This window comes from Ascidiella aspersa, chromosome 8 (assembly GCF_963924565.1).
Source record: "Ascidiella aspersa chromosome 8, kaAscAspe10.2, whole genome shotgun sequence".
NCBI lineage: Eukaryota > Metazoa > Chordata > Ascidiacea > Phlebobranchia > Ascidiidae > Ascidiella > Ascidiella aspersa.
Window position 1 is genome coordinate 1,626,091 of NC_139454.1, and position 16,011 is coordinate 1,642,101.

Here is a 16,011-nt window from a genome sequence, read left to right on the forward strand (position 1 = left end):
GCATTAATTTAGAATATTTCGAACCGAACTTAATTCTTGTTTTCTAAACAAAATTTTAAGGTTTCCATCAAACTCACAAACTTCTAGTCGCTAATGGTTTAACAACAAGTGCTAAATGTTGGGCGAAGTACGAAGGGTCACACAGACAACCTTGCGATGCAGACTCTCGCGTCCTTTGTTCGCTCACAAACCTTCTTTCTCGTTTCGTTGGCAACTTGTCTCACGCGAGCAAGTGAATAATGGCGGCCATATTAAGTTTCCAATAAAATAAACGAGCTCTCTGTCCTGCTTTGTTTAAGTTTAACGGAACCAACGCTCGTCTTTAAATTGAAGCGGAACCGCTTCGGCCTAACCGACAAACATGGGCGTATCCAAGGGGGCGTGGCCATGTCCCCAGCTGTATTTCCGCCTATTTTATTTTCCTGTTATTCACAAAGGCCAATTCAAACCAAAGTAGTCATACATAAAGACGATTTCAGAAAACACTAAAATATTTCAGTTTATCGCAAAATTTAATTACAAATGCGACTACTGTTGGACGCATGAAGTTACAGACGATTTTATAGTTTGTTTTTATACAGAGCGAAAAAGGGTTTGTCTGACATTTAATGCACGACAGGTTTGGGTTGGTCGTATTTTAAATCGGAATTGCGTCTTTTTGAAGTCAATGATATAAAGTAAATGTCATTTTGAAACAAGACTGGATTGTTGCATTCGTGTAATGCGCGTCTTGCATTTACGCAGCATTTTGTAAACAGGGGCGAAACCATTGAGGGGGGCGTGGCCATGTTCCCACCAAAATGACTTTTTTGTCTATTTTAACTAAGTAAATACAAAAAAAATAATCTGTAGGCTTAATAGTATTCTGGTAGATCTTAATACTTTTTATTCAAAAGGTTTTAGCCAAACAGGTGTCATACGTCTAATCGCGCCATCTAGACAAAGTTCTGGCAACTTAAACGATATAAAAGCATTTTGTCGCTTTGCGCGAATCGACAACATATTTGTAAAGCAGCTTTTCTATCGAAAGCCACATGTCTCCAACGTAAGACTTTAGCAAAATACGAACTATGTCGTAACTTCCCAATGGCGCCTCGGTATGATGCAACTTTGTGACGTCACGTTTATACGTAACTTAGTAACGTCACGCCGTGACGTAACTTGGTGACGTAACGTCTGAAAAAAAATTCATGGCCACCCAAACAAATCCATAGAACCGCGGCTGTTTGTGAGATACCTAAGTGCAAGGTAGAATAACTCCAGGCGTGGTTAGCGTCAATACAAATGCATAGCGCCTTGTTCACACTTGAGCTGTTTAAAAAGGACTATTGTGTTGTGGATCAAGGGTTGGGAGGGCGCTGTAACGTAAAAGTAATAAGTGACGGAATGTTATATTGTGCCAGCAACCATTGGAGCCGACGTTCTTAAACTGGGCTACGATGGAAAGTTTCTCTGGTTGTGCATTGCATTGGCGGATCCAGGATATTGTTGGGGTTTGGAAATAATTTCAAGCCTCCACAATGTTACGCCAAATCGTGACATATAAACTTTTTAATATTTTGCGTATGGGCATGTTTTTTAGCGGCCAGCGTCATATGGCAAAAATAGAACGGGTGTAAGTTTTCTCCATTTTGCTGTTTTTCTTGACCAATTGCAACCAGGAACACAGTTATTAATTACCATATATATTGAATATTTATAAGGCTGCCTGCATATATTTGCAAAAAATTGTTTATAGAGTAATAAACATACAGTCCTAATACACAATACTTTCCATATTGTTTGGCATGCATTTGAAAATAATCATTTGGGAATGCCTTAACAAGCCATTAAACAAACATTGTTATTTCTCAATATACAAAAACAATATTTAAAATAAAAAAGACCCATTAAAACATTTTTGGTAATACTTTTAGATCATGTATTACAATAAAGTACTATGCCTTGGTATGTTATATAAAGTAACCTTAACACATTCACTTCAAGCTTGTTTCAAGTTTTTTAATAAACGGTTATTTCTGACATTAAGTGTTGTATAAGGTGGCTGACTGAGCGGTCATCTCAACTGACCCATTATTCGACATTAAAAAAATATTTTATAACATACTATAACAAAAAACATTTATTAGGTGTCTATAGTGGTATATTCACTAAATATAAGTAATCAATTTATACCATATGTCCTTTATCGTCGAAGAATACAAGTTTTCGTATCTCCGCCAGCCATTATTTCTAAAAGTGACTCGCCCCGGTCAAGCGTGAAATCACGTGACTTCCACTAGTGTCGCTACTGCTGTTTTAATATACTATACTTACACCATTGACGATCTCTTAAAACATGAAAACCACTAAAAAATCAAAATCCCCCTATTGGGGAATCCCCACCAGGTGTAGAACTTCTGAGCGACGCAAATACAAGTGCTGTGACGTAGTTTGGATCGGTGTCTGGAATCGTAGTTGTTTGTCTGATGCCGCTTCTAGTGCGCCAATACGCCCTGCTTATTACTTATCCGTCATTTTGATGGCAACGTTTTACAATTACTTGCTTGTACAAACACCAACGTATTCTTGGCTTATCATAGTTGGTGTTTATTTGTGTAACTTTTAGGCTTTAAATTTGGTGGAAACCCTTCCTTAATAGAAACGGCGCTGCAGGAGAATTAAGGCGAGCGTCTTTCACTGGTTTGTTATATACTGAGCTGCTACTCGCCTGGGCGTCCCAAGCCAAGCCGTTAAGTGTCGGGTCAAGATTTAATTAGGTTTGTTTGCTTATCGATGCTGGTGTGTCTTACATAGCTGCTACAAGTGTTAATTCCCCGAGGAAGACTAATTAAAAAATTAAAACTAACATTTGCAAATCTCTTCATCAATATGAAATATTAATTACCACAAATACACTTGCAGAAAATCCAGATAGAATGAAGCACGAAGAAATTTATTCAAATAAAAGCAAGAAAAAACAGGCAAGTTTGAGCCTCGCATTAAACAACTGATCGAAGCAAATAGTTGATATTTCATCAAGAGAAATAACCAACTGCTGTGGCTTAACCGAGGTACTGGTCGGTTGCTTGTAACTTTTAATTGGTAATTTGTTAATTGTCTCTACAAACTAATGTTACTTATGGATGTTCGGTAAAGAAGTCTGTAGACTCTTGCAAAGCTGTGAGAAACTCGACAGTGGGGGTAAATATATAGGCAATAAACAAACTTAGAACAACAACAAGATATGTTATAAGCTGACAGCAGTTGGAGAAAAACTCTAAGAAATAAAAAAATGTTTGATAGTTACGATTCGATCACTTAACAGGAGTTTAAGCTTAAAAAACACGAACAATGCACCGATATTACTTACAAATTAAATCATGTTCTTTATTTCTGGATAAATACAGTGGAAATGTCAATCACACAAAGTCACAGTGAATCGCACAAGAATAAATTCAATTGCAAAAAAACAAGAAAATATAAAAACAAAAGGCAAAGCTTGCAATTCAACAACCGATTAAAGCAAACTGGGGGAATTCTGTCAAACAAAATCAAATCTAAAACAAAACACAAAATGTGAAACTTAGAAAGAAATTAAGATTTAAAAATACTTGCGCTTAAAAGTGCAAATCTGTAAAATAATTTATACAATATTTATAACAATATTTATGAGCAAAAAAAATGTTACTTCCAGTAATAATGCAGGGATCACTTCTAAAAGTCGCTTCAATTTGAACAATTCCAACTTTCAATAAACTTCCTTGGTCACGCATCATTGCTTCACATCACGTGACAATTTAATCGTTTTTTGATTGGTCGATTTTTCGAGGAATCCCCTAACAAAAATGCAGGGATCAGAATACAAAGGCCCTTTAGTTGTCATTCAAGCGTGACGGTGATTAGGTCACGCCAGAACGATTCCACACCAGCAGTTATAATCTGGAGGAAACACTTTGTATAAAAAGTTGCTTCAATTTGAACAATTCCAACTTTGCGATGAAACTTCTTGGTCACGCATCGTTGCTTCACATCACGTGACAATTTGATTTTTTTTTGATTGGTCGATTTTTCTAGGAGAAAAAATATATTAATTTTCGGGTATTACGCGTCGATGAAAAGTATTTGTGTAATTTTTTTGGGGGGGTTTTACCTGTAAACAAAATATTAAAAAACATGAAGCACTAAATTATTATTGCAAACTACTATTACCTATTATTCCTGTGTAGGTGATTTAAAATGTTTACTTCTGGACTTACGGACGGTTAAAACTGTTCGGAAACGTTTTTAAAACAAATCGCGTCATTTAAAACCATGTGTTTCGCAGGAACTTATGAAATCGTTCGTTGGTTAATGTTAATGTTAAAATCGTTGTGTTTCTCAAATTCGAATCCAAAATACATTTTAGTTTCACTCATTTTTCCAGATATACGAACGCTCACGGATGACTCCTAGTGGCGAAACATGATTCTTAGTAAAACCAGGCTCTACTAAAATTATCGAGGAACAATATCGATTTTGTTGTTTCTATCATAAAGCGACCATCAGCCGGTTGTCCAACTATCAGCAATATGCAAACAGCGATTAGTTGAAGCAAGTTCTCACTTGGTGGCGTCGTTTGGCCGATTCCAACTCTTGTTCTCCAGCTGATGTGAAGTTGCAGTTGCTAGTGTACAACAATCCAATCTTTCCCCGGCATCTTGCCAACGCACTGGCCCCGCGGTCGCCGATTGGATTGTTGGTCACATTAAGAAAATCCATCTGCGAACAATTACAACTTGAGGTGAACAACAAACTTACGCTTAATGTTGACAACCAATATATACTCATCATAGCTTGTTTGAAATCTAGACACTTTACATTTTATCCGATAAGAATATACCAAATGACGTCATTGCTATGGTCAAACAAGTAAAACAAATGGAAAAAGATAATTTTTCAGGTTAAAATTTGCTTTAGCCCTAAAAAGTTTAGCTACCATGAGTTGTTAATAACCTAAAGGTAAAATCACTGCGATTATCACAAATGTGGCTGAAATTGCAATATTAAATTGGTTTATATAAAAAAAGGCACTCATACCACCCACGTATTGGCTGGGATTCGTTAGTTTTAGACTTTAATACTGGGAATAATAGTATAGGACGGCTTACACTTCCTGCACATTAAGTTATATTAATTGACAAAATGTCGGTGTATTTCGCCACTAATTGTGTTCACCGCTGTATGAGGAAGAATATATAAAAAAAAACTAACAGAAACGAAATATTTATCGCAATAAAAAGAATAACGACAGCCGTTTCATAATTCCACTCATTTATATTTATACACTTCTTGTTTTTCTTTTCTTATGTAATCCCAGGTTGCGATTGAAATGCAAACAAGCTTAATCCAGACATTTCATCAACGCTGCTGAAAAGGCATTTGTTGGACTTCAATAAAAAGCTAAAATAATATTTTTTAATAATTTGATTAAATTTTTGTAATTTTGAATTCAACATTATGGTTTTTCAGGGAATGATTAAATGAATATAAAGTTTAAATTAGTTTTGGTGGCGATCAACTTTTATCCAGCCCTGATGATTAGCCACGTTTTGCGGGAATTCCTTGCGTCATATTTACACACAATAATGAATAATATTAATTCTAAATATATATATATATATACATATACCTCTTGTGCACGCGCCCTAGGAACCACGATCGAGTTTAGATGAGGCAACTTACTGAATGCTTCCTGCGTGCGATTGCTTCACTCAGTTCTCCAACTTCATCGATTCCACAATCTCCCAACCACAGCTTGTTCACTTTGTGCGCAATTGTTGCCAGGCAACCAGCACCACGTGACCCGATCTTGTTTTTATTCAGGTTCAAGTAATCCATCTGCATAAACACAAGGAGGTTTAGACAACAGAAATAAACAAGGAGCAACAAATCCACCTGCATAAACACAAGGAGGTTTAGACAACAGAAATAAACAAGGGGCAACAAATCCACCTGCATAAACACAAGGAGGTTTAGACAACAGAAATAAACAAAGAGCAACAATATTAATTTCTGGTATTCTTTCACTTTTTAATTTGTTGCTCAAATCCTTGTTAATGGCTTGTGTTGTTGAAAGTCCCAAACAGGGGCCAAAGCATTTTAACCAAGAAAAAATAATAGAACAAATATTGAAAAATATTTAAAAAATACTGAATTGTAAACAAAATGTGGATTTGTATAAAATAAACACGATGCTGCGTCGTTCAACGACATTTGAATAAAAATATAAAACTGTAAATTGAGTATTAGGGTGATTAACTATCCTCAGCCCCAGGGACCTTTACCAGTATATTCGTCCCTGGTCTGACAGAGGACTACCATTGCATGGAAATGTCAGGTTGGGCAATCAAGAGGTTCGAAGCCTCAGTGCTTTGTGAACTCACGGGATGTTGTCGTTGTTTGATGCTGCTCGCCAACTCCAGGAGATGGTCGGATGTGAGTCCGCATCGCCCAATAGTGAGCCTCTCGATGTAGGGGATGCACCCGGATAGCAGCTTCACCCCAGCTTCATCCAGATTGTTGCCGCTCAAGTTAAGATACTCAATCTACATGCAACAAAGTAGATGAAGTTGTACCAGTTGGTTGTCTGGGGTGACTGTATGTTACGTCACAGTACGAAAAGTATTAGTGGTACTACACTAACTTCAGCAATAATTCCAACCCTAAGCCAAAATCTAAACCCACACAGAGGCAAACAGTCCGGTGCCAAAACGCGAGGGTGCCTAAAACAGTGATCAACCCTCGTCCTAGAGTTTGACATGTGATTTTGGCCTTCAGATCTAAATCCGAATAATTTGTGACTTTTCCAACAGGTTCAGTTTTCATTTCGTCACAGATATTACTGTATTTGGTTTTATTATATTGTTAGTCGTAAAATAATGCTGTTACAGATAATTCTGCTTTCTATAGTGTTGCTTAGTAAGTCTTATTGTGTGTTTCACTTGTATAGATGGGTGTCGATAAGATCACACAATATTACTACATTTTGTTAAAACTCACGGGATGTTGTCGTTGTTCGATGCTGCTCGCCAACACCAGGAGATGGTCGGATGTGAGTCCGCATTCCATGAGAACAAGCCTCTCGATGTAGGGGATGCACCCGGATAGCAGCTTCACCCCAGCTTCATCCAGATTGTTGAAGCTCAAATCTAGAAGCTCAATCTACATGCAACAAAGTAGATGAAATTGTACCAGTTCCCGTGAGTTTTTTTTTTTGTGTGGGGTGACTGTATGTTACGTCATATTAAGCAAGTGACGTAACTGGAATTACAGGTTTCACATATCAACATTGACCTGCATCTAATCTAATAGTGAATGGCTTGGTGTTTACCATGTTAATACTTTTGTGTTTTTTTTTATTACTTTAGAAAGAAATTATTTACTCTCAAATAATTCATGCTCTGTCATAACACACACAGCTTATAAATTCAATTATTATGTGTGATATATGTATTAGTACCGGTTGTGTTTTCCTTTGCAAGTTTTCGCAGATAAGTTTGATGTCGTCGACAGAAAGGTTGCTGTCGATGATCGTCAATTCTTGCATCTGTGGAACCATCGGTGCTAGAATTGCAATGCTGGTGGTGGCCTCATCTACGTGGAACTTGCGAATCTGAAATATGGTCAATTGATAGATTAGACTTCCTAGGTGTGCTAAACTCATCTAGATATTAAACAACCTGATCAGTGGCGTATCCGACAATTAATAACAATCAATCAAGCGGTCTCTGTAATTCATTGGTCCCGCTGCCTCTTCGACAAACTGTACACGAGTCCATTTTAAATACTTTTTGAGTATTTTAACCAAGGGCGAAAAATGTTCGCGCTTCGCGCGAATGTTCTTTCTACGTCTGTTTTTTTACGTTTTAATGCTGTCTTTAGAATTTCATCATCGCTTTACCACCGTTGCCCCGTGGAAGGCTTTCAAGTGCGTCGCGGACAAACGGAAAACGTGTTCAAACATTGGACATTTATTTTTTAAAGTTTTTATTATTTTTATTTTCGGCAATGTAATAAAAACTTGTAAGAAATTGAAAAGAAATGCCGTTATCCCCACCAAAAAAATCGAGCTCGCTTCGCTCGCCAGGTGTGCCCTCAATTAAAAAGGTTAAACACTTTCAAACAGATTAACTATTGAAGTAGAATCAAATAACACGGGGGAGAAACGATCTCCGTTTAGTATTGCAGGTGGCGAAAGACGTGCTTGTAATTTATCGTAGTCCCGTACATAGATTTACCAAATAATCAATCACATATATTTCACGATCTTGGTTTAGTTTTTCTCCTGCAGTTAACGATTGCACACTAAGCGGTTTCGCAGCTGGCACCTGGTAGGATTGTCGACGACGCATGTGTGCGTTTTGCGTCTAAAAGTTTGGTTTTGCTGGACGTTAATTGGCTGTTTCTGATATTACTTATGACGTCATTACAATCGCTATTTTATGACGTCATTACCGTCAGACAAAAAAACGGGAAATTACCTAAGTTGAAAAATCGGGACCTCCTTTTTGGATTTCTGGATACGTCCCTGGACCTGATTAATGACCCCCCTCCCCCCTTACAGTAATGCAACACAAACTATCGTACCCTATTAAATAATCACCTTCGCGGATTTAATATTTGTCTTGCCATCGCACCATAGTCCACCATTATACGCCATTTAACCTACAGCCGCCACCTCCCCAATTCAATCAAACACGCATACTTTGTAGTTGTATAGGACAGGGGTTAGCAAACGATTTTTCGAACGAATTTTTTTTTTTTTTTTTTTTTTTTTTTGGCCGGATAATTTGTTAAGGGGACGGATAATTGTTAAAGCTTGTGATCCCTGGCCGGATAACTGTAAGGTTTACGTTTGCAGGCCGGATTTATTTTTGTTTTGCACCAAAATGACTTGATTATTACACTGGTCAACAAATTTTCACTTTTTTTTCCAATCGAAATAAAATATCGTCAAATCAGGGGCGTATCCAGAAATCCAAAATGGGGGAGGGTTACGAATTTTCATCTCTGACGTTAATGACGTTATAATATAGCGACGGATATGACGTCATAAAATAGCGATCGTAATGACGTCTTATGCCTTCCATGGCGCAACGGTAAGGAAGCGCTGATCTATTTGAAAGACATCGTCAAAAGGCAAACAAACCGGACGCAGAAAGATCATTCGCGCTAAGCGAGAAAATATTTTGGCACTTACTAGTTAAGTGGCCAAAAAGTATTGAGAGGTGGTGGGCGGATCCGGCCCCCAGGCCGTAGGTTGCCAACCCCTGTCTTACACCGACATCTGATATTAACGCGGACAGCAAACAGCAGGAAACATCAGCACCGGCTAACTCGACGTTTTTAGCGAGAAAAAGGCGGAGACAGCTTGATTTATTGTTGCTGATTGTCGAACACACACTTGCTAATCAGCCAACCCGAACGAACAACAAAAGGCAAAAGAAAAAAACTATCTAGCGTTTACGGTTGACCGAACAAGAAAAGAAAAACGGCGTTTTGCGCTTGATTTTAATTTCGCATTAGCTTAAGACGCGTGACCAAATTACATTAAAAACATTGCCGCTTAGAACGATGAGTGACAAAAACGTACAAAAAACGAAAATGTCACTTACAAAAAAAGGGGGGGGGGGTCCGAACCACCAACCTTTACAATAAAGCGTCAAGCCAGGATAAACTTGAATAAAACTAAATAATAATTAAAATTATATTATATTTAAGTAGCTTTATCTAGCACTGAAAAGCAAAATACATCAAAAATTTAAGCAGTGTAACTAACATATGACCGACAAAATACAATATTATATACTTTATATATTTATTAAATAACCAACCGTGTGTTGTGTTTCAGCAACGGTCTCGATCAGCATCTTCAATCCATCCCCGATGAACTTGGCTCGTTCCCCGAAAGCTCCAACGTTGATGGTGATTGGTTTGTTGGTGGCGCGAAGCACGTGACAGAGACTTGCCACGTGGTTGGGAAGAATCGTGCGCGAAAGCAAAACCATGTCCGGGAAAACTTCCACCACTGATCTTGTGATGTCATCAAGCATAGACTCGTAGGCGAGACTGCACAGCGTGAACAACCTCTTGTCGTCTGGACGAACTTTGAACTTACTGTATTTTACACGAGCCTCAACACCAAATTCAAAAAAAGAAGCGATTGAAACTGGGAAATCCTTCACAGATGTTTTGGCGAAATCTTTGGTCATGGAAACAAGCAGATCCTTGAGCAAGCCTCTCTTGGTGAAAATATCAGCTGAAGAGATTGGAAACAGCGCGTTTAGCTTGCTTTGGAGTTTCGGATTGAGCAGACCGAAGAGAAATTGAAGAACCATTTCCCAATCGACACTTTTCAAGTTTTTCAGTAGCTCTTTAAACCGTTCCATGGGGGTGTCAAACATAATCTTGAGTGCTGCAAAGAACTCTTGCAGGAGCTTGTGATTGAACAAAATTGTTCTGTCTCCTTCCAAAATTTTAAGACTGATATCCCTGGACCGACCTTGAACTTTGAGAAAATCCCCTAAACCATTTGTTTCAAGACCAACGTTGGTGAAATCTTGTGCTTCAAAGGTGACTTTCTTCTTAAGCATTCCATACAAAGCTAAATCAGAGAGCTTGCGGAGGACACTTGGGTGATTCTTGAAGTTAACAGAGCGAATGTAGTCGTTCAGAAAAGATGTGAACACATCAGTAGTAGTAAATGCACCACCATCCAATCCATGCTTTAGAATGTATTTTGGAATTGCTTTGGCAAATAATGGGATGAAGCTTAATGCATTGGCTGCTGGGTTTTGGTTGAGAACCTCTTTCACTTTTTCGTATTTCTCCTGACTTTGGCAAACGTCACTGAAAAGCAAATCCTGTGAGTTTTCGCCGAGACCAAGTACCTCAAGTGGGAAGTGTGACTTGCAATCTGGGTTCAACTGGAGATATGCTTCCGGTCGTGTAATAAGATACTTGAAAGCATTGCCAAGAATGTCAAACCGCAAAAGGTTTTGGAGAATGACTTCTGGTTTTGCTCTTTCGTACAAACCAATGACTGGTGCTTTCATTGAAAGATTGAAACCTGTTTCATCCATTGAATCCATGATGATCAACACATTATTGGATTTGGAGATTCTTTCCAGAATTTTATTATCTGTTTCCAAATGATATTTCCAGTTTGAGTTGAATAGCTTTATGAGGAACTCAAAAACACTCATTTCTTTGCTGTTGTCTAACGATGGCAGGTTTACATAGAAGATGTAGCCAGATGCAGGTTGATTATCACACCCATATTGCAGAATTTGTAACCCTAAGGTGGTTTTGCCATAACCAGCTCCACCAATAATAACTATAAAGTTGCCATACTTGGCAATGAAATGAATTTTCGCTGCCTGGTCGCTGAACTTGGATTCGGCTTCTTTGATTGCATTTTCTTTTGCAGCCTGACAGAATTCATCCACCTCAAAAAAGGTAACATTTTTCTCATTGCCTCTATGGAGCAACATTGCGTTAAAACCTTCTTCTTCGACATTCTTCCTGTTAATGACCAGGAGTTTAACCAAGATTGTTTCTTGATATTTGATTTTGATGTTGGCCTCTTTTTTCTGGTTCGCCCGCAAAGTTGCATCTGAGAATAAAAAAACTCGACTAAAGTGGAGAGCTTCAACTGAAACTCAACACTTAAAAAACAGATAATATTTCAAACAAACTGAACTTTAAGCCCTGCACAACGAACAGATTTCTGCGAAGTCACAGTTTTACTGATTAACACAAAATAAAGAAACGCAGCTATGATGACAATTACCAACAACATTAAGCAGCATTTGAAACCTAGTATACAGTACATGAATGAAATAATAAGGTCTTTTGCAATACACCTCTTTTAAAGCTTTGTATTTTAATACACCAAAAGCCACTCACGACCTCGGTTATACTGGGACCGTCGCTCTACCCACTGAGCTATACAGGCTTAGAGCCGTAATCGTTGGTCAGCAGCTTCCGATGAGGCTAGATCACAGTTGTGATTAAACACATATGTGTGTGTGTCTTTCATTGCTTTATAATTTAATTAATCACTTCTTTTCCCGAACGTCTGCGTTACAACAACTTTTAAAAGACACCTCTACATAGAACAATTGAAAACTAACAACAAGAACAATTCATTTGACATTTGGAAAATTTTACCACGGCGATAGACACAAACCTTTCCACTTGCTTATATGCAAATTACAAACAAACTACCGCGGGGAAACCATTTAAAGAAATTTTGATTCTCCAAATACATGAATAAACAGCAGTAGTGGATTATCCCATTTTTACCGGTTAACCTGATAACATAATTAACGTTTTTGGTTCGCTTTTACACCTTTCAGCTCGTTTTCGCCAAATTTGCTGTGGGCAAATGTTTTCTATTTTTAGATTGCAGATTTTATTATGCGATTAACCGGTAGGTTAAAGTACAAATATCCAGATATATCCGTTATTCAAATACTAAAAGCTCCTAATATCCGAACGAACCCTACTTGAACCCTAGCCGACAAATTGAGGCCTTGTAATGGGTTGATGAGCTGAACAAAAGTTTAAATAAAACAAACACAGAAAAAGTTTAAATCTGAGTCAACATACAATGTTAATATCACATTTCAAACTGGATTTAAGAGATGACAGAAAAGAGACTGCAGTTTTATAAAGCAGGGATCGGCAAAGTGTGGACTGACAAATGCAAATCATCCAGCCTGCCTCTTTTCAAAACTGGGCCAAGGGTCATACATCATATTTAACGGCTATTATGCAATCCTACAAACAATTCATCCAAATAACTTCTCCACTCTAAGCGACCACAACAATGCAATGAACACATCGATATTATGTGACTAAATTGCCCGGAGGCTTCAGATCCACTTTAACACTACAATAACTGTTAGAACTGTGTTAGAACTGTTGCAACCTAATATGTCCGCTAAACTAACCAGTAAAACAATACACAAGTTGGTATCCACTGTCCAAATATACAAGAACACCAAATGAAATATTTCATGTAATTTGAGTGTTTGTGGAATATTTAACAAAATACATGTTCATTTAAAGCAAATGTTCACAAAGAAATAAAAAGATAACATTGGAAATATTACTTGTTGGTGCTCAGTGGCATGGTGGGGTTGGTAGCTGGACACACTATATATTAGAAAACTGATAACATTAAGACATTTGCCTATTGCTTTGCCATGTATGAAGGGAAATTGTCAAGTTATAAAATTGTTTTTATAGAAAGTGTGTCGTGATTTTTTTAGTGTGCCACAAACGTTATAGACCCACTGTGTTAAAGCCTCAATTCTAACAACTGGTCACCCAAAAAAATATTGTTCTATCATAAATCAACAACAGAAGTCTATTTGATACAGAAATATATTTTAAATGTGACGGATATTTATTTCGGTGACTGAGCGAAAACTTGGGGTTCAACGAAAGATTTGGTAATTTGTCGGACTCGGCAATTAACAAAGGTTAAGAGTCACTGCTATAAAGGGTATCTTTAAAACACAAGTGTAAAATTATTTTCAAGGTGCTTAAGTACATATTATCCTATAATTTCCTAAAAAAAGTAGATGATAATGTTGCTAAAATATTGTTCTATTGGTGACTTTGCTAAAAAAATTACAAAGAAAATATATTAAGTTTGGGGCTCAGTTCAACATAATTAAAAAATGAAAACATTAATGGCAAAGGGCACCTACTTGAATATTGTCAGGAAAACGTCAACAATATTTTTGATAATTATTGCGAAAAGTGTTGTGTTTGTAGTTATTGTGTGCATTTTCAAATCTAAATAAATGACTTTTAGCTTTCCTGCTGAAATTAAAACAAAAAAATGCTTTTTTGTGCTCAGTCCCAATAAAATAAAAGTACTAACTAGAAGGGGGTGCGGTTGTTGTATATTTTGGGGGTATATTTTCAGGGCTTAGCGTATTTAAATAAAAAAATTATTTATTTTTTTTATTATATTTTTTTGTTAATACTTAATATTTTTTATTTTGTATTGTAAATTTTATATTTTATATTTTGTTTGTTTTATTTTCCTTAACTTGTTTCTGCAAGCAAAACCAGATATGGGCCGAAAATTTCTCCACTTATTTTATGGCTTTAATACGAAAGGGGTTCAAATATGGCGTATTTGGGGAATGATCGAAACATATATTTAATAAATAGAATTTACGCACATAATGCGTACGGCCATGTTTTTATATTTTGGCCAGCTAACATGTTTAGGCAAATATTATTATTTGGGTAGCCTACACTATGCAAGGATCTGTAATGTAGCTTGATAATAAATTTCAAAGCCAAAAAGGTCGAGTAGATCGACAGCATCTTGATTAAAAAGTTTGGATACGAACTTGTATCATCTTCAGTGACTAACTGACTTTTAATAAAGCCACATTTAATATTATTATTCTCTTTAAATGACGTAACGTCTACGGTTTGCTACACTTTTTCCACTTTTTCTGGGTAAATTTTTGCCATGCCTTGGTCCGAGCAATCACTGTTAAAACAGACTTTAAATCTGCAGTTTAGAGCAATTTACAAAACAGGTTTATGTGCCTAATAAGCCACCTTTTATATTAAAAGTTTTGCAAATTTAAATCCAATAAACACAGTGTTTTTAATATTTATATTTGTATGACGCCATGCAATGACGTAGCTTTGTAACGTCGTCGCTAAAAATGCATTAAAGTAGAGCATTTTGTTGTTGCGGCCCTTGTATAATTATATTTGTTTAGGCCTGGTGTTGATATGTTTGAATGGTGCAACAATTACAACAGGTGCTAACAGAGAGGGGTACACTGCCTCAAGGATTCGCATTTAAATTTGCGGTGGTAAAATATGTTGTGTTGTAAGAGCAATTAGTTTTTTTACCAAGAGAAGCCTCTTTCTAAAAGGCAAGTTGAATGCCTCGAGTTTAACTAAGACAAGCCACTTCGCACAATGAACGTTGCACGCGCCGGACAATAAAGCGCAGCAGGATGCCAGCAGCCGCCTTGTCGCGACGCGAGCTGAATAAAGGAAGTAATATGAAAGCATTCTGTGTTAAAGTTTTTCTGCCGCTAGATAGGAGAAGATAGCTTTTATAAACTAAAACGATGACGTCACACTATTGTTACCAAAAAAAAAAGAATGCGAGGAAAAACAAGATATGTCCCGAAAATAAATTTTCGGCCAATATAATACGCCTTTAGGATGGCTACATAAAATAACTAAATACATCTGCATTCTGTTCCTTTTTTTTAAACACAGCATCCAACAACCTTTTCCACCAAACTACTCAGTGACCAGCCATAACAAGAATAAGGAAAACATTATAATTGAAGAAATTTGCAAAAACCATTATAAATATATGATATTAGTACAAGAAGTAAATGATACTAGGAAAGCAAAATAATTTCAGTACAACTTACAACAAAATAGAACAATTTATGAAAAAATGTGTGCAATTATACAGCGATAATAAAAACCATAAAATATCTCAATTAAAGCAATTTAAAAGAGTTTGTACACATAGGGTAGATTTAATCTGAAAAAATACGTTTGTGGTTGACACTCAAATTACACAAAATATTTCTTTTTTCTGAAGCAATAGATTCAGTTAAATTACTTTCTTTTAAGTTACAATTTAATCGACTAACATCGCAGTGTAATGCCAATAATAATAGGAATATTACCATTATATATCATTTATTTTTAAACAAGAAAGGTTTAGTTTTTGCCAGCTGCAATTTGTGACGTCATGACACAAACTGCTATTTTAAAACTACGTCATCCAGCTCATTAGCATAACAATTTATCATAGTTTTAAATTTGGAAAGACTCTATTTACCTGGACAACAAAAATTAATAGTTAAATCGATATAAAGTCACCAATGGGTGTGTGTGTACCCAAGAAAGCCGGGTAAATAGCCAATTGGAACTTTCTGGTGTTATTTACCCGGCTAAGAATCAATTGAAACTAAA